Source organism: Aquarana catesbeiana, linkage group LG06 (genome assembly GCF_042186555.1).
Source record: "Aquarana catesbeiana isolate 2022-GZ linkage group LG06, ASM4218655v1, whole genome shotgun sequence".
NCBI lineage: Eukaryota > Metazoa > Chordata > Amphibia > Anura > Ranidae > Aquarana > Aquarana catesbeiana.
The window spans coordinates 358,237,826-358,261,429 of NC_133329.1; the positions used below are offsets into that span (position 1 = coordinate 358,237,826).

The following is a 23,604-nucleotide window of genomic DNA, read 5'->3' on the forward strand; positions in this document are numbered from 1 at the left end:
AAAACATAAAACATACATTGTAGATTACATTACTGTATCAAATAATTTCACATCAGTTTTGTCCCTAGTGCTTTGTCCAGTGCCCTGCCTGTACTTTTATATTATATATGCCATTCTTTCTGCCTGGAAACTTGAGAACGTCCATCGCATCCAAAAAGCGCCCGTCTACATCAAAAGCAGTTTTACACCAGCTAGAAAACAGTGATAGTGAATTAGAATCACTTGCAGAATTAAAGTGATTGTAAAGGTAAATTAAAATAAATAAATAAATAACAAACATATCATACCTCCACTGTGCAGCTCGTTTTGCACAAAGTGGCCCTGAACCTGCTCTTCTGGGGTGCCCCGGCGGCTCTTGCGGCTCCTCTCCACATCTGATAACCCCCTCGGAGAAGCGCTTCCCCGAGGGGGTTACCTTGCGGGCACCCTCCCGAGTCCAGAATTCTGCATCCATAGAGGCCTAATGCAGGACTTGGCCCCGCCCCCCCCCGGCGCTTGCATCATTGGATTTGATTGACAGCAGCCTGAGCCAATGGCTGTGCTGCTATCAATCTATCCAATCAAGAGCCGAGAACCCCAGGCAGAGAGACAGTGTGTCCCCGCCAGGTCAAGTTTGAGGGTTCAGGTGAGTAAAACGGGGGAGCTAGGGGGCCGGTCATTGACAGGTGTTTTTTCACTTTAATGCATAGAATGCATTAAGGTGAAAAAACATGAAGGTTTACAACCCCTTTAAGCGATAGTGATTCGTCATCAGACACTGATAGTGACGACAGCGTCAATTCTGCGACTGAGCTCAGTGATGTACGAACTTGGTGCTCTATTGACTGTGGTACGGGTCACACAGCACTGTGCTCAGTCGCAGAATTGTCGCTGTTGTCACTTTTTAGCGTCTGATGATGAATTTCCCTACGAATCGCTATTGATCAATTCTGCAAGTGATTCTTATTCACTATCGCTGTTTTCAAGCTTGTCTAAAACCGCTTTTGACGTAGAGGAACGCTTTCCATTGTCCTGATTTTTGTGAAATCGGACTTTGTGCAGTCCCATGTTTCAAAATGTTTCGTACCTGGGATATTTACTAAACCAATATACAGTGTCTAGTATTACAGTGACTAGTAATATTGCACCCTTGTTTGAACAAATTTCAGTGTTTTTGATTTGATTACATTATTTAATAAAATGTATTATTTTTTTTTTATAATTATTTATAGTTATTTATTATATTATAATTTTATGATTTCGTGTTTTAAACGTTATCATACCCGGGATGTCTACTAGACTTGTTTGGACAGATTTAAGTGAGTTATTCCTTAGAATTACAGGCCTACAATATAAAATGCCAAATTTCCATGCAAAACAATGTACTGCTTTGACATTCAAAAATCAGACATAATCAGACCGCCAGGGAGGTTAAAGTATCTTAAAATGATAAAATGGTTTAGTAGGTAATACACATACAACGTTTTTTATATTTCAGGTCTTGCTTTCGGCTTTCTGTATAATCTCCTCTCACACAACCTCATATTATTGACTTATTTAGCCCTATTTGTGTGTATGCCTCCCCGCACTGCCTGCTTGATAGAGAAACATTTGATTCTTACAGTGACATTTCAAGAGGGAATAAGTCTCATCAACAGTACAGGAAAAACAGTATTTAAAATGTCAGCTCTCTGCTAGAAAATTAATCATGAGCTTAATACACCTATTGAGAACAAGAGTCTGCCCACAGGAATGTGTTTCATCAGGGATTACAGAGTATTTTAATAGTTACATTTTAAATAAAGGTGTTTTTGAAACAGAACGCCTGCGATGGAAAAGTGAAATGCATTAAACATTAACTAGTGTAAAAATATTTCCTGAACAGTTCCTTATAAAACGATCTGGATTTCTGACGAATATACTTAATGCTCTAACATGGGGGAATCGCCACCGTTGCAGTTAAATGGCAGTGTCCAAAACATAAACAACAGGGTGGCATCATTCACACGCTCTTGCCAATTCTGTAATGCTTTTTATTGACCCACATTGGTGCAGCGAGCCTCATTTGTCTTCATTCATTCACAGACTCTATAATAGAATCTGTCATTTGTCCATTCATTTACTCACAAATTTATTTAATGCTGGTGGCTGATTTGAAATTACCGGTGCCAAGACTGCAGGAACAAAAATGGGAGCAGTGTCCAGAACAAACCAAACAGATTATTTGTTTTTATTTAAAACATAAAACCTGATTTTTAACCAGACTTTGCAACCATGAAATATGGGGGCTGCCATTACAGGCAGTCCCCGAGTTACGAACATCCGACTTGCGAACGACTCCTACTTAGGTACGGGAGGCAGCGTGATGTCTCTGCCGTTCTGCGCATGCGCGACCACTTTTTGACGGCGGGCACTTTCGACAGAACATCGGAAAACGACGTCTCTGCCGTTCTGCGTATGCTGTTCTGACTTACGAATATATTCGACTTAAGAACAAACCTACAGTCCCTAGACCGTTCATAACTCGGTGGCTTCCTGTACTGATCTCCTGAAAATGCTAACTGCCAAGCTGTTAAAGTAGACTCTTCATTAATGTGTAACTAAATCCAAGACCCTGCATTCTCTATATCTGGTCTCCCACAGTACACAGAACATGGAAATGCAATTATTTTAGTAAATATAAACTACGAAATACCTTTTCTCATCAGCAGTATATAGCAGTCTTGTAACTTCTATCAGTGTCTGGTTAAAGCTTGCAGGAGGAGTTTTCATTCTGCTCTGACTGTCCTATGAGGTTGCGAGACCCCTGACCCTCTGTCTGGACAGTACTGACTGGCCCTGTGCTGATCACATGCACTCTCCAAAGAAAAAAAAAACTCTCTAGCAATGCACACCTATACTGAGCATGTGCAGCTTGTCCCATAGCCTCTGTTCTATCAGCAGATAGATTGGGGACAGTGGAAGAAGGGGAGGATCAGAGGAGACAGGATCAAACAGCCTTTTTACACAATGCAGAGGATTAACCCCTTAGGTTCCACAGTGACTATAACAAGCATGCTTTGCGGCATATACAGACTGATTTTGCTGTTGTGGGTTTAGTAATACTTTAACTTTACAAATCTGCCTGAATAAATTCCTGATGTGTTACAATATACAGCAATAGTGTAACGATTCCAAAAAGCTCCACAAATGTTTCAAAAAAGCTCCTTTTATCATTTAAACACAGTCCTAGAGCTCAAGTCCATTGACTTTTCCTAGGATGAGATGATGTCATCAGCATTTCTTCAGTCTCCTCTGTGTAACTGTGCACAATATGAGAGGCTTCAGCCTCTCACATTGCAGTAGCTGCCCTATGTGCAAGTACTCATTACAAGCTGTTGTCTGTGGTAGCACAAAGCTCCTAGTCCACTCCCTGATCATCTCTCTCCTCAACTACTGCAACTTCCTCCTCATTGGTTTACCCCTACATAGGCTATCCCCTCTTCAGTCCATCATAGATGCTGCTGCCAGACTCATCCACCGTACCAACCATTCAGTCAGTGGTGGCCAGTGGAAATTTTTTGCGGGGCGGCAAACAGTATGACCCCCCCCAGTCAGTAGCATTTACCCCATCACCGATGACTTCCCCTGCCCGGCAGCGACTGCCTCCCATTCTCCTGCTCTCCACGGGTCATCACGGTGACGGCGGCTTCCGTTTCCTCCTTGGCGGCCAATCGGGAGTCTTCTCTTTTCGGTCAATCGGAAAACGGGTCTCACACCGATAGTCATTCACTGTTGTAACACACCTGGGTTGGCTCCGGTTGCATTCCCCTGCGACCCGAACCCACCCTATTTTGAAGCCTATTAGAACCTCTGGTGCTTAAAAAAAAACCCTGCCACTGTAATGCATGCGCCCGGTGACCTGAAAGGGGCAGGACGCATGAATAGGGGGTGGCCGCTGCGGCCATGGATAGATTCATGCTATGCATGAATCTATTCATTGCATATAGGGGATGGCCTGGAGAGAGGGGGCGGCGCCCGGGCGCCCCTAATGGATGGGCCACCGCTGCGTTCAATGTCTGCTACTCCTCTCTGCAGATCCTTCCACTGGCTTCCGCTTACCAACCAAGTCCTTTTTTCTCCCAAGCCCTCCTGCTAATTAGCTCTCTTGTCAACTCCTTCCATGCTCGCCTCCAGGACTTTCCAGAGCCTCTCCCATCCTCTGTAACTCCCTACCCCAATCTGTCAGACTCTCTCCTACTCTGTCTACTTTTAGACACTGTCTGAAAACCCTCATCTTCAGAGAAGCCTATTCCGCCCCCATCTAGCAACTGTACTTTTATTTTCTCCATCAGCTCATCCCCCACATTTACTACCTTTTGTATTACACACAGCACAGTGGTGTAGTGGGTAGCACTCTCGCCTAGCAGTAAGAAGGGTCGCTGGTTCGAATCCCAACCACGACACTACCTGCCTGGAGTTTGCATGTTCTCCCTGTGCCTGCGTGGGTTTCCTCCGGGTACTCCGGTTTCCTCCCACACTCCAAATTTAGATCCTGTCTAAATTGTCCCTAGTATGTATGAATGTGAGTTAGGGACATTAGATTGTAAGCTCCTTGAGGGTAGGGACTGATGTGAATGTACAATGTATATGTAAAGCGCTGCGTAAATTGACGGCGCTATATAAGTACCTGAAATAAATAAATAATAAAATAAATTACTTGACCCTCCCTCTTGGATTGTAAGCTCTAACCAGCGGGGCCCTCTGATTCCTCCTGTATTGTATTATATTGTAATTGAACTGTCTCCCATTATATTGTAAAGCGATACGAATACTGTTGGCGCTATATAAATCCTGTATAATAATAATAATTGCTATACTATGCCCCTATGTGGGCTATCTGATTCTGCAGGTAGACTAGCTAGGCAGGTAGTCCAAAAGTGTTTGATTAGGTGGGGATGGGTGTGCTTTTGCTCAAAGTATTTATTGTATTTGGATGGAATTTTGTATTCAATACAGTTTTCTATTTTGAATTATAGTATAACTATAGGCAAAATGTTTATTTTCATTTTGCATAGAGTAATGAAGGGTTAAAACCCATTTATGGTTTATTTTTGCCATGTTTGTCCCATTTAGGAGATTTACCTTCACTTTCTCTCCCATAGTCAAAACAGGAAGTAAGAGGAAATACTTCCAAATTATGGGAATCTCTGGGGGACTCTCAGGTCACCAGAACTAGCGTCTCCATTGGAAGATTCCCCCACTTTTCTGGGGACAACCCAAAATGTGGGATTTTCTTTTACTTTCACTTTCAATGATGGTAAACAGGACACATAGAGAGGGTGAATCTCCCTAATGGGGCATAGACAGCAATAAAAACTGACAGATGTACTAATCCCTCCCCCCTCTATACAAAACTAATAGAATGTTTTGCCTTTAGTTATAATTTAGGTGGGTTTAGTTGTTCAGTGTGGTATCCATGATGATTTTTCTCATTTTAAATGCCAACTGCTTAGGGTTTAAATGAAGGCTGTAGCGAGAGATAGTCTATAAGAAAGCATTGAAGGTTAATATCTACATAGAACAGTAAAACCTTGGATTGCGAGCATAATTCATTCAAACATGCTTGTAATCCAAAACACTTGTATATCAAAACAAATTTCCCCATAAGAAATAATGGAATCTCAGATGATTTGTTCCGCAACCATTTATTTATAAGTTTATTCATAAATCCCTCAGTTTATAGTCCATATAAAAAGATTATAGCAATATGATAGGTTGTGTAACCATAAAATGTCCATCCACAAATGGAAGCCTCCACAAGGGGATTAGAAGCAAAATCCAGCAGGAGCTCCAGAGTATAAAAGAGAAGAGAGGCGCCTCAAAGTATAGCAATATGGTTACATTTAATGAAGGTACAACATTTAGCAAGTCACATGGTTGATGATTAAAAGAGGCACATCTAAGTATGCTGGCATTCGGGATAAAGCTTTCCACATAAACCGTCCTCAGCACTGCCGGCTCTCACCGCTGTCAGTCTGCAATTGTGACCGGAAAGAATACCCTGCAGTAGAGTCATCTGAAAGAGAGGCTTGAAACGCTCATGGAGCGCAGCGTGGAAGGGATGACCTCGATGGCGGTGTGGAGGACGGTCTATGTGGACAGCTTTACCCCGGATGCCTGCATGCTTAGATGTGTCTCTTTTAATCATCAACCATGTGAGTTGCTAAATGTTGTAACTTTATTAAATGTAACCATATTGCTACACTTAGAGGCGCCTCTCTTCTCTTTTATACTCAGTTGTGACATAACGCTACTTGTATATTAAGACATTGCTTGTTTATCAAGTCAAAATTTATTTTAAAAATTTGCTTGTCTTGCAACACTTTCAGACCAAGTTACTCTCAATCCAAAGTTTTACTGTATATTGATTTTGACCTGGGTCAATTCAGCTAAAGGGCTCCTTTGGGGGGTTCGACTTTTAGCTGCAACTTTTTTGGCAGATTTGGGCTGTCATGTTGTTCGGTAGTGTTTTTATGGTTTATATCTGTATTTGGGTGAAGATATAATGTGTTAAGAGTTGTTATTATTTTGGCATTTTCTAATAAAAGCCTCTTTGATATTATACAGCGGTGTAGTCGACAATTTGGGATATTGTGGCGCATTTACTGTATAATTGTGTGGAGGCAGAATATTAGTTCTTCATGTCCGAGCCTCCAGGAGGGAGAACAATCAACAGCACAGTCGTGACATCACCAAACCTCATTTCAATTTTCCTGAGCCTAGGACAGTGATGGCGAACCTTGGCACCCCAGATGTTTTAACTACATTTCCCATGATGCTCTTGCACTCTACAGTGTAGTTGAGCATCATGGGAAATGTAGTGCCAAAACATCTGGAGTGCCAAGGTTCGCCATCACTGGTCTAGGAAGTCAGAAGCAGCTGTGGCTTCTTACACTGCACATATAGGGTTATGAGGGTGTAGGAATAGGTGTGCCTAGGCGCATTTACATACCAGTAATTGCTCAGCTATGTTCAGGAGGAATTCAAGACAAAAGGTACTTTTTAAGGATACAGCTTAGACACAATTAAAATTTACACATTTTACTTACAACACAGGAAAGCATCACTTTTTGACATCAGGTTTGCTTTAAGGGTCCATTCACACCAGCTGCTGCATTATAACACAGTGGCTGGTGTGCAATGCAGTCTGGTGGAATCACGCACTGTAATGCACTGTTCCCTTTTTTTTTTTTTAAACAAACTTTACTGAAATGTCACACAGACATTTCATAAAGTTCAGTTGACCCCCACGCGCTGCAGAGAGCTGAGAAAAGTAGTGAATGCATTCGTTTTTTCAGCGCATCATGCCCACACACCAATGCTAGGCACAGACCCACCTTGTCATGCGGAATAACCGCCCAGCGCAGTTCTACCGCATCTGGTGTGAATGGACCCTAAATCTTTGACATTTTATTTATTTAATTTCATATTGCCAAAAAAAGTGTTAATGTTTGGGTTAGTTTATCCCACAAAGCATTCTTATTGACATACAGGACATATAAACATCCTGGCTTTTTATGCATTTAACGCTGAAATATATACAGCTTGTTTCAAAAGGCAAACATGCTTTCTGTACCCTCTGTGTGTTGATGTGAATAGGTCAATTTCCTGGCTCACAGTGCTGTCTGTCTATTGTGAGGCTTATGTATGTTAAGAGGGGAACTTTTTTTTTTGTTTTTTGTTTTTTTGTCTACTATTTTGATTTTATATTTTAATGTTCAAGGAAACAGGTTTGTAGATACACACATTTGCAGAACCCTTACATTTTACTGACATGTACAAAGTGCTAACTGATGTCAGCAAAAATGTTTAATGGGGATGAAAGCTTATACAGTATACATGTTCTTCGTGTATAGGACATTTACTATAAATTCATATATGAACTTACTTAAAGTGGTTGTAAACCCATTACAACCACTTTAACCTACAGTTAAGCCTAGATTAAGGCTTACCTGTAGGTGCAAGAAATATCTCCCAAACCCAAAAGATTTAGGAGATATTTGCAGAAATAGCGGCACCGATGTCTACGGCGCATGCGCACTGAGCGTGCCATTTCTAACGGTGATCATGTTGTTAGTGGAAGTGACATCATTGCGGCTCCAGCCAGTCACAGCAATACCCGGAAGTCACTCCGGCATAGATGGCGTCGGAGGAGGAGGAGAACGAGGGCCGATGCGGGGGCTTCGATCCCAGGTAAGTAATTCATAATGAGCTAGCATGCTATGCTAGCTCATTATGCCTTTGTCTTGCAGGGTGTATTTTTTTTTTTTTTTCCAGAGGCTTTACTTCCTCTTTAAAGAGGAACTTCACACTCTGTGTTATTTTTATTTTATTTTTTTAATCCCCTCTTTTTCTTGTTTACTGGGTTATCATCAAAACATATACTCACGGGTCCAGTGAAGCTAAGTATTCCAGAAGGCTGCAGGCAGCTAGGGGCATTCAAGGCAAGAGAGGAGGAAGCTCTGACTGGGTCTTAAAAAAAAAAAAAAAGAATAAAAACACACACATATATATATATATATATATATATATATATATATATATATATATATATATATACACACAGTGGGGAAAATAATTATTTGATCCCCTGCAGATTTTGTAAGTTTGAAGGTATCTGTCCTAGTGGGACTGTGGGAAATTTTTTAAAGGACAGTTGTACAAAATTAGAGTTGCCCTTTAAAGTCCAACTTTAGCTAAAACATTTAGCTAAAACATTTTTCTTAAGTTTGCAATAGTGGGTAAGAGTCAGAATTTTAATTGCTGTTTCCTTGTTGGGGTGATTCTCTCACTACTGTCTTTAGCAATTACTCATTTTAACCTGAATAAATGTACATCTCCACAGTTAGCAAAGATTTGGATACATTATTACCACCAGATCCTGTTCTGCTGTGCAGGATACATTTTTACATTTTGTTTTCTTGTCCAAATGTTGCACAAAGTATAATGCCCCGTACACACGGTCGGACATTGATCGGACATTCCGACAACAAAATCCTAGGATTTTTTCCGACAGATGTTGGCTGAAACTTGTCTTGCATACACACGGTCACACAAAGTTGTCGGAAAATCTGATCATTCTGAACGCGGTGACGTAAAATACGTACATCGGGACTATAAACGGGGCAGTAGCCAATAGCTTTTATCTCTTTATTTATTCTGAGCATGCGTGGCACTTTGTGAGTCGGATTTGTCTACACACGTTCGGAAATTCCGACAATGGATTTTGTTGTCGTAAAATTTTATAGCCTCCTCTCAAACTTTGTGTGTCGGAAAATCCGATGGAAAATGTGTGATGGAGCCCACACACGGTCGGAATTTCCAACAACAAGGTCCTATCACACATTTTCCGTCAGAAAATCCGACCGTGTGTACGGGGCATAACAATGCAAGTGAAGATAGCTAGGGATGCTGGGCTTGTATACCAGCTATAGTCAAGGCAAAAAAAATAACTGCTGATTGGTTACTGTGGGTTCTCCTTGCCTTCTAAAAGTCCAGTCATTGATAGGGGCTCTTTGTAAGTCCCTATCAATGACTGGACTTTTGCTTATTGGCTTATGGGCCAATATTTAAAAGGACACTGTCATGTTGCTCATTGAATGGGAAAGATGACTGAGTTTTGAGTGGTCATTTTAGGGTCAGATCACCCATTGACTACCTATATCTCCTGAGCTTCCTTTTGGTAGAGTTCCACTTTAAGGCTTGAGATATACAGATAAATTCAAGGGATGAAAAGAATGTGCTCTCCTGATAAGGTGCAGTTATATGAGATAGCAGACTGGCAGACATTGTCAAGGGTTATTGAGGAGAAGAAAAAATTTGACAATATTTACTTATCTGACTATTTGTAGAGAACAAAATGAGAAGTATGAAAAAAATCAGATGTATCCAGAAGGTTAGCCATTAAAAGATTAGAGCTACATAGAATAAAAGGCTTTATTGCTTTGTAAATAAAAGGAGGAGGTAGCATTCATATGGGTGAATTAGTCGTCCTGTTTAACTGATGGTTTAGTGTGATTCTAGATTGTAACTGGAGGAGTTTCATAATATTATTTCACATATAAGTCATTTTTTGTTTATGCTGCAATTCTGTGTAGGCTGATAGTAAATGGCTGGATAACTGCAAGTTATGTACGTGATTTCAAGCACTGCTTGTGATAAATTGGAGTCTCTTTTGATTTCCCTGTTGGTCAATGAGCAATTTTATGGTTACATAGTTGGTAATTTTGAGGAAAGACAAAGGTCCATCCAGGTCAACCTAAATTTGTGTATATAAGAAACACAAATATATGTTTTTTTAACTTATCTACACTCCCAGTGGATGCCACCAATGGTGGAAGGGAGTTCCACATCCTTAATGCTCTATCAGTAAAGAACCCCTAACGCAGTTTAAAATTGAACCCCCTTCTCATCTGACTTCATTGTGTAGCCACGTGTATTTTTTATATTAAAAGAGAAGTATGGGATTTTTGTTTATTTAAGAATCATACTTACCTAGGTGGTCCGATGCTGCATCTGTCCCCCGCCAGCTCTAAGACTGACAACCGAGTGATCAAACACCACCGAGCGCTTGTTTCTCAGAGCTCTCTGAGCAGAGAGCCAGTGACTGTTAGTCACCGGCTCTCTGCTCTGTCTCCCCACACTCACTGGAACGCTGGGCTGTGGAGGGGGCAGGAGCAGCCAGCTCAGGCTGTCAACTACTCGCTGAGAGGCTCAGCCGGGTGCCAGTCCAGATATGTGGGTGGATCCCAACCATATGGTCGCGATTTGTCCTGAGCCTTTACTGGCTGTGACGTCAGTCGACAACAGGCTTCAACCCACCGCACAGCAGAGCGAACTACACTCCTGTGATCCATAGGAGAAGTACAGCCAAACAACTGAAAAAAAGATTTTTTTAAAAACTCTTCATTTTCCCCAAAATTTAGACAAAAAAACAACAACTTCAAAATACTCTTAATGCCTCTTACTAAATACCTTAGACTGTATAGTTTCCAAAAAAAGGGTCATTTGTGGGGATTTGTACTGTCCTGGCATTTTCAGGGCCTCACGTAATGAGGTACATTAGGATTAACACATTTTCAGATATATACTGTATACCATAGTTTGTAGATACTATGGGATTGGATTACTAAAGGCAAATGCAAGTGCAGTTGCTCCAGTGCTTAGCAAATATGCAGAAGGAATACCACCAAAGGAAAGCTCAATTTCTGTGAAAAAAAATTATATAAATTTAGAGTGCAGTGTTGTATGACTGTGCAATTGTCAGTTAAAATAGCGCAGTGCTGAATAGCAAAAAATGGTCTGGTCATGAAGGGGTAAAACCTTTCCGGAGGTTAACGAACATTTTTGCTCCCAGAGTTCCTAAAAGATTTTACAGTGAAGGAAAAAAGTATTTGGTCCCCTGCTGATTTTGTACGTTTGCCCACTGACAAAGAAATGATCAGTCTATAATTTTAATGGTAGGTTAATTTTAACAGTGAGAGACAGAATAACAACAACAAAAAAATCTAGAAAACCGCATTTCAAAAACGTTATAAATTGATTTGCATTTTAATGAGTGAAATAAGTATTTGACCCCTTCGCAAAACATGACTTAGTACTTGGTGGCAAAACCCTTGTTGGCAATCACAGAGGTAAGATGTTTCTTGTAGTTGGCCACCAGGTTTGCACACATCTCAGGAGGGATTTTGTCCCACTCCAGATCCTTAATGTGCTTCTTCTTGAGCCACTCCTTTGTTGCCTTGGCTGTGTGCTTTGGGTCATTGTCATGCTGGAATACCCATCCACGACCCATTTTCAATGCCCTGGCTGAGGGAAGGAGGTTCTCACCCAAGATTTGATGGTCCATCGTCCCTTTGATGCAGTGAACTTGTCCTGTCCTCCTAGCAGAAAAACACCCCCAAAGCATAATGTTTCCACCTCCATGTTTGACGGTGGGGATGGTGTTCTTGGAGTCACAGGCAGCATTTCTCCTCCTCCAAACATGGCGAGTTGAGTTGATGCCAAAGAGCTTGATTTTGGTCTCATCTGACCACAACACTTCGACCCAGTTCTCCTCTAAATCATTCAGATGTTCACTAGCAAACTTTAGACGGGCCTGTACATGTTCTTGAACAGGGGGACCCTGCGGGCGCTGTAGGATTTCAGTCCTTCACGTCATATTGTTTTATCGATTGTTTTCTTGGTGATTTTGGTCCCAGCTGCCTTGAGATCATTGACAAGATTTTCCTGTGTAGTTCTGGGCTGAAACCTCACCGTTCCCATGATCATTGAAACTCCCCGAAACTCTTGCATGGAACCCCAGACTGAGGGAAATGGACAGTTATTTTGGGTTTCTTCCATTTGCGAATTATCGCACCATCTGTTGTCACCCTTTCACCAATCTGATTGGCGATGGTCTTATAGCCCATTTCAGCCATGTGTAGGTCTACAATCTTGTCCCTGACATCCTTGGACAGCTCTTTGGTTTTGGCCATGGTGGATAGATTGGAATCTGCTTGATTGCTTCTGTGGACAGGTGTCTTTTATACAGTTAACAAGCTGAGATTCGGAGCACTCCCTTTAAGAGAGTGCTCCGAATCTCAGCTCATTACCTGTAAAGAAGACACATGGGAGCCAGAAATCTTGCTGATTGATAGGGGATTAAATACTTATTTCACACATTAAAATGCAAATGAATTGATAACTTTTTTTGAAATGCATTTTTCGGATATTTTTGTTGTTATTCTGTCTCTCACTGTTAAAATAAACCTACCATTAAAGTTATAGACTGATCAATTCTTTGTCAGTGAGCAAACGTACAAAATCAGCAGGGGATCAGCACTGTATGCTGATTTATAAGGGTGCAGTGAGCTTAAAAGGTTGTTCCGTTATGAAGGTTCCATTAAACTACCCTGTGGAAAAATTATGAATGCTCATAAGCTTCAATATTTTACATATTTTCATAGAAATAAAAAACAAAAACCACAATAAAAAGAAACCCCCCCGTAGGAAGGGTTACACTCTTGTTTGCTCTAGGTCAGTGGTTCTCAACCCTGTCCTTAAGTACCCCCAACAGGCCATGTTTTGGGAATTTCTCTTAGGTAAAGTAGCTGTCCAAAATTCCAAGCCATTGACTCTGATTTAAAGCACCTGTGCAAGATAAAGGAAAACCTGCAAACATGGCCTGTTGGGGGTACTCGAGGACAGGGTTAAGAACCACTGTTCTAGGTGGTTTGTACAGCCTTGGAATACTTACCTTATTCCTCGCTTCCACAGGCTTCCACCCCACTGGGTGACCAGTGTTCACTTTACAGGAGTAGAGGATAACACTGGCTCCTGGAATGTGGACAGTCTCTGGAGGAACAAGGTAAGTATTCCTCTACTTTTAAACCCCCCCCCATAAAAAAAAAAAAAAAAAAATGTAACTACTTTACACCTCCCCCACATTAAACCCTTAGTATTCAATGGGTGGGGGGGTCAACGGTAACTATACAATACTAATTTTTAAACACTGACCAGAGTTCAGATTTTAAGTAACAGTACACAAATAAAGATCATATTGATAAAAAAGAACACTAATAAAAATAAACTACCCTAAATACACCCATCACTCTAAAAAAAAAAAAAAAAAAAAAAATCAAACTTCTTAATAAAAAAAAATTAAGTTTTTATTGCAATTTTTTTTTTCACTTAATCAGCTCAGTGAGCAAAATTTTGCTTTGGGAGCATTTAGCTGACGGCAAAATTGTTAATTTTGCATTGAAATCAATTTTGCCGAAATCACTCTACTCATCTCTACTGAACACATTTCTTTTTACATCACACTCACCAGACCCTTCTCCACAGATCTGCACTTAGTGGTGTAACCCTTTAAATTACAAGCACTAAATGTGCCAGTAGGCGTAAAGGGTGTGTAAATCCTAAAAATGAACTATACAAATTAGATATACGTTTGATAAATGCAAAGTGCCCATTGTTCCCAACTGTCTCTAAGAATTACAGAATTATAGAATCCCCCCCCTCCCCCCATGTTATGGAGAAGAGCAGAAGAGAAAGTCATTGTAGTCTTGTCCTAAGATGATAATGCTGCCTCTGTATAGATATAGTACAGTGGGTGAGTATTGTCACCCTAGGACAGGGAGTGAGAAAGTAAATGCAACAAACCTGACAAAAGAAAACTAATGCAGTCACCACATCTAAGGACTGGTAAGGGGCATTATATTACACTTTTGATCCTGGGCTGTAAGACGTTATTCATCGATGGAAAAAGGTCTGCACAGCCATTCAGAAATACAGATTTGTATTAAACAAACATTCATGTTTGTGTGCTCTACAGATGCCCTTGAATCTAGCCCTTCCTCAAGGAAAAAAAATAGCGGGGAAAATAAAATCTAATCAATGGAATGTCCCCACCCCAAGAGAACAATTGAGGGCATGTAGGGGTATGCCTCCACTGTAAGTAATTGAAAGCAATTGTAAATAGGTAAGATCTCTGTAGTCTTCTTCCATGGGCTTCAGCGGTCAAGCATTTTATCAGTTCACGCTAGAAGTGACTTTCTGGGTAACCGCGCTTTGTAAAGAAATTGACATTTCGGACGGGTAATGAGTGATTGCTCTGCGATATAAAGCTGATTTCCTCAGCTGAATTCAGAGATAAACCTGATACGTGTTGGCTTGCCTGTAGTGTATTCATCTGTACTCCAACAAATAATTTATGAGTTCACAAAGAAGAGATTCTTTAATGCAATGCAGCCAATGTGACCTCAGATTCTGTTCTCGCACACCATTTAATGGGCCTACAATTTCCATGCAGGAGGGTTTCAGCAGATTCAGTCACCTTTAAAATAACCTGGTATTTGTATGCGGTAAGAATTGATGTTTTTCTGTCCTTTAGCTCCATCGAGTGACTGCATATTGGTTAATTAAGTATACGTGTATGACTAATGATGCCATTTAAATTCTATACACATAAAGATCAAAGCAAAGCAACGGCAAACTTGTGACAAATTATGACAGAGCTTCTTAGCGTTCCGAAGTACATTGCAATCGTGTAAATGTTTATTTTAAAGACCAGAGTGTTCATAAATTGTGTGTCTGTTAAAGGCCAGTCCATCACTAACTGTTGTTTTAGTTATGGGTGGACATTGGTGGATTGAATCATCCAACAGCCAAATGAGGTGTCTGAGGAAGGTTCCTGAACCAGCCAGTGGCTATTGAGGAGCAGAATTGACTGTCAAACAGCAACCCTCACCTATCCATAGAGTTTACAACACTGATACAGCTAGGTTTTGTTTTTGAGCTTTGTGTCTCTCTTTACCATTCCTTTTTCCTGAGGTGGTTAAATGACGGCTGTACTCGTCCTTCTAAAACAGTGGTCTCCAAACTGCAGACCTTTGCTTGCCTTTATCCAAGCCTTGGGGTACTTTTCCTCCCACTGATACAAGACACTATTCCTTCCACTGAAACATAATTCCTGATGGTGATATCTACAACAGGGAATTATTTCTCCCATTGACACCAACGATGGGGCACCATTTCTTAAACTGACGCCAACAATGGGGATCTATTCCGCACTCACACCAACAATGATGCACTATTCCTTCCACTAATACCAATGATGGGGCACTATTCCTCCCACTGACACCAACGATGAGGGACTATTCCTCCCACTGAAACCAACGATGGGGCACTATTCCTCCCACTAATACCAATGATGGGGCACTATTCCTCCCACTGATACCAATGATAGGACATTATTCCTTCCACCGATACCAACGATGGGGCACTATTCCTCCCACTAATACCAATGATGGAGCACTATTCCTCCCACTGATACCAATGATAGCAGAATATTCCCCCCACTCATACCAACGATGAGGCACTATTCCTCCCACTGATACCATGGATGGGCCATTATTCCTCCCACTGACACCAAAAATGGGACGTTATTCCTCTCACTGACACCAACGACAGGGCACTATTCCTCCCACTGACACCAAAGATGCTTTGTTTACTCCCACTAATGCCAGGACAGTTTCTACAGTCCGGCCCCCCTAAAGTCTGAAGGACAGTAGACCGCTTTGTTTAGAAAGTTTGGACACCTCTGTTCTAAAATGTAAGGGTGGCTTTGGGACTGGGGACCTCACAACAAATGGGTGGGGAACTTTGATCAAAAGATTTTACAATATGATTATGTGAATCGGATAGGTTTAGCTTAGATTTGCTTCGAATTGAGGCCTTCAGACAAACCAGACAAATCTTAGCTGAGTACTTTCACCACCCTTCACAGGAAGTGAATCATGCAAATTGTTTCATTGGAAGAAACTGACATTTTATATGGTAAAGATAGAGTTGACGAACCATTTTTTTGCATATGTGAGCAAACTACTTGGGTGATTTCAGAGACTCACCTTCCTAAGAATATACCTGGGATTGATCACTGAACAAATATTGACAGGAAAGTAGGAAGTTACAGTTACATTTTAAATTCAATATTGTTTAACCAATAAGCTATACAATATTCCAGCATTGTATATAGTACACATTTTGGAATATAAGTCACATCAGTGCACATGGACTAGATGTCTAAATAAAATGATTGCTTGTTTATGTAATGGTCCAGTCTTCTTGATTCAAAATAATACACAGATATGCATGACATTGCAAAATTCCGAAACTGGTTTGGCACAGGATACAAAGTTTGATTTTAATGAATGCTTGCACACACCTTAACTTCTTTTATATCTATGAAACCCAACAAAGTTTGATTACCGGTATATATATTAAACCCCCCTCTATGTTATCCTATGTGTCCATGCACACATTTTTTGAAGTTTATCAGCAGGGGAGTTTATGGGCTGTTGTCTGAACGCCCTGAAATCGCGTTCAAGAGCAGTTCTTCTGGCCACCAAAAACCGCAGAGCGTTTTTTACATTGCAGAGCTGAATGGAAGCTGGTGTATTTTTTTATTTTTTATTCCAGGAATATATAATCATGAGTTTGGAAGATCTAGAGAAATGCAATGCATTACAATTTAACTAAACCCATTTGATTTTGGTCATCTAAAATACAACTAAAACTAAAACCATTCAGATGACTAAAATACAACTAAAACTAAAATGGCATTTTAGTCAAAAGACTATGACTAAATTGAAAATTAACACTGTGGACCAGTGCTGCAAAGCACCGCCTGGCCTATGTTGTGTCAGTGCAGTGATTATATCCCACACTCTCACAATTGATGGATGCCCCTACACTGGAGGTAGGTGGGATGCCTTTGTGTCAGGTGTATAGTTGATAACTGCCAGACCAGTATTTTGTAAATGAAAGCTGTGTAAATACCTGAATTTGACTTGGTATCTGTCTTTTGCAATCCTCTGTACAGCAGAGCTCTGACTAGGAGAGAGAGGCATTACACAAGGAGTCAATCGGTTGAGTTGTAGCGCTCATGTGTTAACAAGGGACATGCTGATGAGGGGGGCGGGGGGGGTGGAGATGAGGGAAGCTGAGAGAGAAATTATCTCATCGGTTTGCTGATTCCCCATTATTGTTTGCCTGGAGTTGAGCTGAAAAGAATGTTACCCCAACATTTCATATTCCTGATATATGCCTGCTGTACCATGTATTTTTATGAAAAATTATCATGTTCTCTCTGTATTGCTTCCTTTGTGTGAAATCCCTGATGATTCTGCCAGTCACTCTACTTTCCTATTAAAAACTGACCACACTAGGCAGGAGAGCACAGTATGGGAAGTTTTCTGGCTGTGCTTACTCAGACTGTTCTCCTCCAATAATTGGACTTCAGCTGACCCCCCCCCCCCCCCTCACAGCCATTCACTAGGAAGACCAGTGTGCTGCCAACTTTCAACCCCCAACTTTCTGAGCTCCTTATGCAGCTGGGAACAAGCTTATGTGATCACTTATCACTGGCAGAGAAGGGGTTAAACACTAGGGGGCAATCAAGGGGTTAAGTGTGTCCTAGGGAGTGATTCTAACTGTGGGGGGGATGGGCTACCACTGACATGACAGCAATCACTGATTCCGATAACCAAGGAGCAGTAGCTCCCTGTTCTGCCTCTCCGTCTCACGATTGCAGGCCGCCGGCTAACATCGAGTTCGCGGGGCACGCTCCCGCGGTGCCCGCAAGGGGGCAAATTCAAAGGGACGTACAGTTACGCCCATTTGCTCGTACGAACCATTCTGCCAACGTATATGTGTTTGCAGCGGTCGGCAAGTGGTTAATATTCACTGCACCTCTACTTTTTTCAGTCAGCCATCTCACTCAAACACACCCCCAATCGGGCTGGGCCCTCCCCCATCCCTGAGGTTCCTTAGTAGCCGTCTGGATTGCTGTGGCTATTGATGGTTGTTTTACAGTGTGTTATGTAATCGGCCTACTTATATGTTCTCTTTAAACTTGCAATAACCTGCATCTCCAATTAAATTGTTATACTGTGATGGTTTAGCCATACTTCTATAGTGTTTGTTTTATTTTTTTTACTTACTTGTATTCTCTTCCTGCCAGAGCAGTGGTTGTTCTATCTACTGTCTAAGCTCCCAGTTGATAACACTCAAAAAACTGTCAAAACTGTCAGGAATAAAGAATAACGCAAGGCTTTTTTAAATGACAAATTCAGATATTTACTGTATGCCAGTTCTGTTTAAAAATACATTTAGGGCCCATTTACAATGCTCTGGGCCATTGCAGTGTGTTAAATAATTTATTACGAATGGACTGCCAACATATGGCAATAACCTGAATGTTGGACATGACCCATTTTTTTTAACCTAGCGTACAGCAACACAGGACATACAGTGGGGAAAATTATTCTTTGATCCCCTGCAGATTTTGTAAGTTTGCCCGCTTACAAAGAAATGAACGGTCCATAAGTTTTATCATAGATGTATTTTAAATGATAGAGACAGAATATCAACCAAAAATCCAGAAAAAACACATGATACAAATGTTATAAATTGAGTTGAAGTTCAGTGAGTAAAATAAGTATTTGTTCCCCTACCAACCAACAATAATTCTGGCTCCCACAGACTGGCTACAGTATGTGCTCGTGTGGTACACAGATTAGTCCGGCCAATTTAAGAAGGTGCTCCTAATGACAACTATGTGTAAAAAATACACCTGTCCACAGAATCTTTTTCTTCTATTCAAACCCACCATCATGGGCAAGACCAAAGAGCTGTCAAAGGACATCAGGGACAAGATTGTAGTCCTGCACAAGGCTGGAATGGGCTACAAAACCATCAGAAAAAAAACTTGGTGACAAGGAGACAACTGTTGGAGTGATTATTTGAAAGTGAAAGAAATACCAAATAACCAGACCCTCGGTCTGGAGCTCCATGCAAGATTTTGCCTCATGGGGTAAGGATGATCATGAGAAAAGTGAGGGATCAGCCCAGAACTACACAGGAGGAGCTTATGAATGATCTCAAGGCAGTTGGGACTACATTCACCAAACACAACATGCAGCCATAGATTGATATCCTGCAGTGCCTGCAAGGTCCCCCTCCTCAAGAAGGCACATGTACAGGATCGTCTGAAATATGCCAATGAACATCTAAATGATTCAGAGAAGGGAGAAAGTGCTGTGGTCAGATGAGACCAAAATTTAGCTCTTTGGCATTAACTCGACTCACTGTGTTCGGAGGAAGAAAAATGCTGAACATAACCCTCAGAACACATCCCTACAGTCAAGCACGGAGGTGGAAACATTATGCTTTGGGGCTGTTTCTTTGCTAAAAGTACAGGCCAACTTTGCCTCATTGAGGGACCAATGGACGGGGCCATGTATTGTAAAATCTTGGATGAGAACCTTCTTCCCTCAGCCAGAACACTGAAGATGGGTCGTGGATGGGTCTTCCAGCATGACAATGACCCAAAACATACCCCAACAGAGGAGTGACTCAAGAAGAAGCACAGTGGTCTAGCCAGTCTCCAGACCTTCTATCCGATAGAAAATTTATGGAGGGAGGTGAAACTTCCAGTTGCCAAGTGACAGCCAAGAATGCTTAAGGAGTTAGAGAAGATCTGTAAAGAAGAGTGGACCAAAATCCCTCCTGAGATGTGTGCAAACCTGGTAACCAAGTACAGAAAAGTCGTACCTCTGTGTTTGCCAACAAGGGTTTCTCCACCCTAAGTACTAAGTCATATTTTGCTTGGGGATCAAATACTTATTTGACTCACTGAACTGCCACTCAAATTATAACATTTGTATCATGTGTTCATTCTGGATTTTTGGTTGATATTTTGTCTCTATCATTTAAAATTCACCTATGATAAAAATTATAGACCTTTCATTTCTTTGTAAGTGGGCAAACTTACAAAATCTGCAGGGGATCAAATAATTATTTTCCCTATTGTATGTGTTGTGGTGCGCTGCAGTGTGGGTGCCTGCCACTTTAACAGAATTGGGCATCATTCAGAATGTATGGCACCACAACACACTGCACTGCAGTGACACTATGTAATGCATAAATGTGATAGGTCCTTATAATTTTTCTAATTAAAGGAATCTATAATTCGCTTAATGTCATTTGTTATGCCTGACTGGAGTTCAGCTTTACCTTTTTAATTGTTTTTGTTTGTTTGAAGGTTCCCTGTCTTTAAGACAATGCAAAAACAATTTGGATGCGCAAAGTTTTCTAACCTTGGGTTGCTGAGTGTTCTTGCACTTTGCACATGGAGATAGATGTATACATTAATAAATAAATTAACATACTTTTATTTTTTTCCCTTCCTCTTGGCAATTGCAAGGACTGTTATTTTTCTTATATTTAGCTTTACATTCGTGCAAGATCGTTATGGTTATTTCGCCAGAATGTCACAGGAGCAGACCCCATGTTGTTTAAGTCATTTTATTTTGCCTGTTTGTAAGGATTTAGACCCAGCATAACAAATATATTTATTAAATCTTGCCTATATCATGCGGCTGCTGGGGATGATCCTCCAGTGTAACATCTCAGCAGAAGCTGTTTTTTTTTTTCCTCTCTTTTTTGCTGCGCCGTCTCATTGTACCATTTCCTGGGGACATTTTATCTACTATGCAAACTATAAATTACAGCTGCAGAGAGAGAGAGAGAGAGAGCTATACAGGAATACAGCAAAGATGAAAGCTAATTGCTAAGTTAAGTAGGTATTTTCTTTGTCACTATAAATGTATAACTAGCATTATCGGCAATGCTCTGTAATGTGGGCAGATGGACACAAGTATTAAGGGTCTCTGGCATAATTAGTGTTGTTTTGCAAGGATTCAGCCCATGCAAAGACCTTTGTCTAGACAAGCTGTAAAAACTGCAGTACAAAAGACAGGAAAGGATGAGCATGTTGTATCGGAAAAAAAGCTCAATTGATCTTTTTTATATTTAGCATTTGGGACACAGAAAGATTGTACAAAGACGTAAAGCTGTATGATATGACTTTATATCAGTGTTATGCGTTTTAACTGCTTTACTTGTGTGTGAATCTCGCTGTAATAATTTTCAGGCAGACTAAACCCTGCTGTCTTTGGCTATGTACAGTATATGCAAAAATCTAATAAAAAAGATATAAACAAAAAGCATCTGTGTCACTGGGTTAAAAAAAAAACTGTCACAAAGCAGGACCTTACCTCTACACTCACCTGTCCCACCTGCCATACCTTTTCTCACTTGCAGAACAATGATCTTTTTACCTCTGACACACCTCTGGGTGTGTCCAGTGCCTGGTTACCCGCTGCACGCTGTGGTACCTTCTGCTGAACCTATGTCACTACAGGACACATAGGGGTCGATGGAGGGAACCACAGCGTACCGTGGGGGGTGCAGGCATCCGACACACCCAAAAGTGTCAAATGATACAGGAGTTATATAGCACCAACAGTTTACGCAGTGCTTTACAACATAAGGGCAGACAGTACAGTTACAATACAATTCAAATATGGAGATTCTTCAGGCAGCTCTTGAACAGAGTAAAGATCAGAGTAATGGGAAGTTGTGAGGCTGAGTGTAAATTTTCATTTTGTACAGGTTCTGCTTTGTGAGAGTTTTCTAACTCAGGGACAAGGACCCTTTAAAGGAAAACTGTACTAAAAATTAAGGTGGGTTCCATTGCTGGCCTCCTCCTGAAAATGCTTCTGTCCTAGCTGTAGAATATACAACAGTATCACTTCTGCGCTAAGGCATGGCACCAGTCCTTATGAATAGGAAACTCTCTCTAAATTCCAGGCATCTCCAGCACGCAACTTGGGTCAACGTCTTTTAGCATCCACTTGGCCTTGCTACCCACCTCTGATTTGGGGATCCATGGTCCAAACATAATGTGCACACTGCTCAGGCACATAATGAGCTGCTAACCGCTGCAGGTGCTCGTCCCGGCTCCCCACCGCCAATATGTGAATGAAGGAAAAAGAGATGGCCACACACCACAGCGGAATCTTGTTCTTTGTTGTCACCGTGCCAGACAAAAGACAGGAACACTGTTGACGCGTTTCACATGAAAAATCGAATAAGCACTAATTTGTCATGTGAAACGCGTCAACTGTGTTCCTGTCTTCTGTAAGGCATGGTGACAATAAAGAATTTTAAAAAGGCTTCTATTCCGTTGTGGGGTGCAGCTATCCCTTTTTCCTTCATTTACATATTGATGGGGGATCCAGCAATATACATAGGCAGTGTGCCCTTTTTTGTTCTTCTATGTATACTGTCTGTTGTGTCTGGCTTCAGTAGACAAGGACCTGAAACAGCACAAAGATCAGAGAAATAAAAGTAAAGTAGGAATTCCTAATATAGCGTATTTGTTGAGAGACAGTTACTCCAAGCACTAAAGCCAATAGAGTGTGCCAGCCAGGGCATTCATATTTCAGAAAGAGAGGTTAGCAGGGGCAGCCACCAGGTTCCACTAAAATAAAGAGCTGTTAAAATCATGAAAGGATAGGGTATTTAGAGATAGCCTTTTTTGTTGTTGTTTAGAACAGTTTCAAGTCACAACCATTAGGCAGCACTAGTAAGCAAGTAGTAGAGCCTGCATAGATAATAATAGGAAACATAGTGGCTTAGTGCCATTTCACACTGATGCGCTTTTGATGCGTTCCCCTTGACTTACAATGGAAGGTGCCTTTTTGGTGCGCTTTTGAAAAACTGCACCAAAAATGCAGCATACAGGCAATGTGAACTATGGGAAAAGTTTTCACACGCTTTTGTTGCGCTGCAAAAGCACACCAGTGTCAAAGGTGCCATAAGTTGTCAATGATGGGTTTATTGACCATTTATCTATCAGGATGTTCTCCATGGTAATATAGTGCAGTCACTGCCCGCCACTTGTTTGCTGGATCCTATTCTCAAACCTGGAATTTCAATTCTTCAGTAGGAAATCCTGGTCTCATGAACATTCTCTGTATTTATAATACAGCAAATGTTACAGCCTATAAAACCAAGGTGTCTTATGACATGATTTGCCATGATTTGATGCGCAGCCCGCTACGTTTGCTTCTACGCTCTCCCCAGCATGCATTTCTGGGAGAGTTGTTCACTTTTTAGAGAATATTCACCCCCTGCACCCGCAGTTAGGGAAATTTAGAAGTTCTTTGCGCTTTCAGGACAGATTGCCAACAA

General features: G+C 41.1%; 1 protein-coding gene across 21 annotated transcripts in view; it reads left to right on the top strand.

Annotated features, from left to right (window-relative positions):
* BAZ2B (bromodomain adjacent to zinc finger domain 2B) overlaps nt 1-23,604 on the top strand; it is a 441,294-nt gene that overhangs the window by 279,490 nt on the left and 138,200 nt on the right. Inside the window, exon 1 of one of the 21 annotated variants that reach the window (XM_073634097.1) lies at nt 21,061-21,145. The exons of the other annotated variants lie outside the window; for them this stretch is intronic. The gene's annotated coding sequence lies outside the window, so the exon portion shown is untranslated. Of the gene's footprint in view, nt 1-21,060; nt 21,146-23,604 lie in introns of those variants that run through there. 21 annotated transcript variants of the gene reach the window in all.